The 4441-nt window shown below is 38.5% G+C and overlaps 1 protein-coding gene across 1 annotated transcript in view; it reads left to right on the top strand.

The window, feature by feature from the left end:
- fras1 (Fraser extracellular matrix complex subunit 1) overlaps nt 1-4441 on the top strand; it is a gene marked incomplete in the record, with an annotated part of 260581 nt that overhangs the window by 188011 nt on the left and 68129 nt on the right.

The raw sequence follows: 4441 nt of genomic DNA, 5'->3' as shown, positions 1-4441 counted from the left end.
AGCCTAGCTCAATAATTAACAAGCTAGCAAAAAGCTAATACTAAAAAATGCTGGCTAAAAGTTGTAAAAAGGCAGCTAGAAGCTAGAGTGCAAAAAATGAGCAAAGCTACAGCAGCAAAAGCCGAAAAGTAGAAAAATGTAAGCTAAAAGCTGAAAGTAGCAAAAAGTCAGCTTATTGCTAAACATGCAAAAATGTGCAAAACTAAAAATAGCAAAAGCCTGGCTAAAAATATAAACAAGCTAGCTAAAAACTGAAAGTACAAAAGTACTAGCTAAAAATTAACAGAAGCAAAAAGCATCTGGAAGCTAAATATATAAAAAGACAATCTAAAAGCTAAAAAGAATGAAACACAAGCTAACAGCTAAAAGTAGCAGAGCAGTCTCTGAAAACCAAGTGTTAGTGTGTTCTGTTAGTAAAATATTTCATGAGCAGGTGGATGTATTTTAGTCGCTGGACATTCGTCTACAACTGAGCCCTGTTCAAGATGGCCGCCAAGGCTAATCTACATTATCCCTGAAAGCAGCTTGTGTGTTTTTCTTCTGTTTGTAGGTTAATAATAATTTAAAAAAAACTTTATTTACGGTGTAAAAATGTTTGTCAAAAGAGGCTAAAATCTGCATCTCAAACATGAGGTCCGAACCCGGAGGAGCAGAACGGTGAGCTGAGGAGGAACTCACATCCTTCCTCCCAGCAGGACGCCTCCTCCTCTGTCAGGTTTGGTTATTCAGATGAGGCTTTTCTTCGGCTCTAACTGGGTTTTGGATTCAGGTGAATGCAGATTAATGAAGCTGCTGTTGAACCTCCTGCTGCTGCAAACAAACATCTGAACGTCCTGCAGCTTCCTGTCGGAGTGACGAGCTGCAGCAGCTGACGACGTCTTTAAAGGGATCCACGATTAGCTGTAACATTAGACTTTATTTAATAAACAAATATTTTAACTAAAAAATAAAGACTGTAAAAATACTGTAGGCTGTTTAGTTTTTATCATTTTTAAACTAAAAAAATATATACACGGACTGAGCCATTTTATTTCCACACAAAGCATTCTGGGTAAATGATGACGTGGATAGGTCCTCGGTGCGAGGCTGCTAGCGAGCTATATCNACATTCATCCCTTCAAAATAAAGCAGATGAATGAATTACTTTGTTGTTCGGACCAAAGAAGCAAACCGACGATGAATTAGTGAAACTAGGAGCTGCCAGTCGTTTGGAGCCGTTAGAAGCTCTGAGATCCCAAATGAAATGAAGATAAAATTTCTGCCATATTTTTCAAATGACGCAGATTGTTGGATAATTCCTGCTGATCGACTCCAAAATCTGTTGTTTTTTCTCTGTTTTCATCTCTAAAAACAAACAAACTGACGTTTTTAATCAACAGAAAGGAAACGTTAATTAAAAAAATACAAAAGCTTTTGTCTCTTTTCAGGTCAGAAACAAATAATCTCTGTTTGGTTTGTTTTTTCAAATATTTGTCTAAATTTAATTTTAATTCCCTTTACAAAAGTAAAATACCTTAATTATAAATTGGTAAGAGTTTCTGACTTTTACTGTTAACTAATGATTAGTTTTTATTTCAGAGCAGAAAGTTTCAGCAGCTCCTGAGGCTGAAGAAGAAACTTGACTTTTCAAACGGCTACTTTTCATTTGAAAAATCTGAACGTTTTCATTCAGTTTTGCTGTTTTTTCTTTAAATATTTTGGTTTTATCAAATGGAAATCACTCTAAATTAAAAGAAAACATGAGTTCTGTGATTAAAACCTGAAGGGGCGGGTTCTTTCAGAGTCTTTTCACCACTTTGGTCTTTGAATAATGTGTCTCAAATGTACCCTCCTGTCCTCCTGTCCTCTTCTCCTCCTGTCCTCCTCTCCTCCTGTCCTCCTCTCCTCCTGTCCTCCTGTCCTCCTGTCCTCCTATCCTCCTCTCCTCCTGTCCTCCTCTCCTCCTGTCCTCCTCTCCTCCTGTCCTCCTGTCCTCCTGTCCTCCTNCACACACACACACACACACACACACACACACACACACACACACACACACACACGAAGGTCGCAGTGATTATTTGCTGTAAAATGTCCTGATTCTGCAGTCTGTCAGACACTCAAAGCTGGACTGACGGATAGAGAAGCTGAAGGAATGTCGTCAGCTCGTTATCAGCCGACGCTACAGACAGCAGGTGATCATGTGATCGCTAACTGACCTCAGGTAGCACAAAATACGACACAAAATAACAATAAACTCCAAACTTTAGTTTTCTCCCTGACTCACCGTCGGGCAGCTCGTTGGGGCAACATGTGTGAAGTTTACTGAGGCCTCGCGGGACTTCCTGATATCAAAGTCTAATTAAAGTCTTATTAGCTGAAGCTCCTAAAATGCCGAGCTGTCTGATCTGGGTTCGACTCTCACAGCGGCAACAACCAGATGGTGTAAAGACTTTAAAGATGCACCCAGGTGGAGAACTGTCCGTCATCAAACTGAGAGGATCAAATGGAGCGCAAAACAGGAGAAATAACGGTTTCTGCTGTTGTTTACTGCAGCTGAACATGAGCTGAACACAAGATGAACAGGAGCTAAACATGATCTGAACACAAGTTGAACAGGAGCTAAACAGGAGCTGAACACAGGCTGAACACGAGCTAAACAGGAGCTAAACATGAGCTGAACATGAGCTAAACATAAGCTGAACACGAGCTAAACAGGAGCTGAACAGGAGCTGAACACAAGCTGAACACAAGATGAACATGAGCTAAACAGGAGCTAAACATGAGCTAAACACAAGCTGAACACAAGCTGAACACGAGATGAACACGAGCTGAACATGAGCTGAACACAAGCTGAACACGAGCTGAACATTAGCTAAACAGGAGCTGAACACGAGATGAACACGAGCTGAACACGAGCTGAACATGAGCTGAACACAAGTTGAACAGGAGCTAAACAGGAGCTGAACACAGGCTGAACATGAGCTGAACACAAGCTGAACACGAGCTGAACACGAGCTGAACACGAGCTGAACACGAGCTGAACACGAGCTAAAGCAGCTTAACTGGGATTAAGAGCTGAAAACAGCAAAAAAAAAGTTGCAGAATATGCACAAAACAGATGCTAATGCTAACTAAAACGCTTCATCTTGTCCTTTTAGCTTTTTATTAATAACTTTATTTGATTTTTATGAAAGAAGAAAGCAGAAGAACAGAAAGGATTGACAGTCTGAACCTGAACTTCAGCTGATAAAAATTGAGAAATTGCATTTCCTGCAAAAATGCTAGTGTTAATGCTTATTGTTGAAAACTTCAGCTGAAAGCTGCTGAAATGAGGCTGAAAATGTTTAATAGCAAAACAGTTCAAATGAGTTCAATTTGAAAAGCTGAAAGAAGCATAAAAAGTTTAATAAGAGCAGAGAGATAGCTGAAAAAGAAGAAAAAAAGCTAAAATTAGCATAAAAACAAGCTAAAGGTAGCAGACACAAGTTGAAAATAGAACCCAGATGATTGTAATAGAACCCAGTAAAATCTGTTTAATTAGCAGAAAAGATGCATAAATGTACAAAAATAATGTCAATTTGTTGTAAAATAGCTAAAACATCCAATAAGTGCAGGAAAACAGCTAAAATGCAGCTGAAATTTTTTAAATTAGCTTAAGGAGAACGAGTTTGCTGAACTAAGCAGAAATAAGCTGAAATAACCACCAAAATGTGAATGTAGCTTTAAAAAGCTTACTTTAGCTGATAACAGCTGAATTAGCTAAAATTGCAGCAAATAGCTGAATATAGCACAAAGCAACTGTTAGAAGCAGAAACAGCTCAAATTGGCAGAAAGGAGCACAAAAAAGCAGAAGCTAGCAGAAGAACAGCAAAAAGGAGCAGAATTATAGCTGAAATAGCAGAAAAAAGCTAAAAATAGCAAAAAAAGAAGAAAAAGTTGAAATGAACACTAAGAATTGAAAAAGAGCAGAACCAGAACAATGTGATGTGCTGTAAAGATTTAGAAACAATTTGAAGGGTTTTAAAGTTGTTGAAAACAGCTCCGTTCATTTTCAAAGGGGAAAAAGTGGCTGAAAAAGTGAAATAGCTGAAAAATCAAAAGTCGTAGCTGGATTGTCCTGAAGGAGCTGAACGTTTTTATGTATGACTTGTTAAAATTGCAGAACGAGATACAGTTTAAAGAGTAACTTACCCCAAAATTAACTTTTTTTTAGCTGATAAACTGTCTAGAATGTGTCTAAAATGTTATATAGTACTGTTTCTGTGCTAATTTAATGTTTTTGTGTGTATTTGTTCAAATCTGTAATATTTTGTCTAAAAACGTCTTTTTTGCAGCGCATATGGGTGGAGCAGTGGTTCTGCAGGCTAATTTGCATATTGGTTAACGGCTCTCTGCTGTGACGTGGTTCTGCACAGTTTCGTCGCAGCGGCTGTGTTCTGGTATAAAAGCCTCTCTCTAATGG

This window comes from Austrofundulus limnaeus, unplaced genomic scaffold (genome assembly GCF_001266775.1).
Source record: "Austrofundulus limnaeus strain Quisiro unplaced genomic scaffold, Austrofundulus_limnaeus-1.0 Scaffold117, whole genome shotgun sequence".
NCBI lineage: Eukaryota > Metazoa > Chordata > Actinopteri > Cyprinodontiformes > Rivulidae > Austrofundulus > Austrofundulus limnaeus.
Note: the sequence above shows the minus strand (reverse complement) of the source record. Positions and strands in the feature narration are given on the sequence as shown.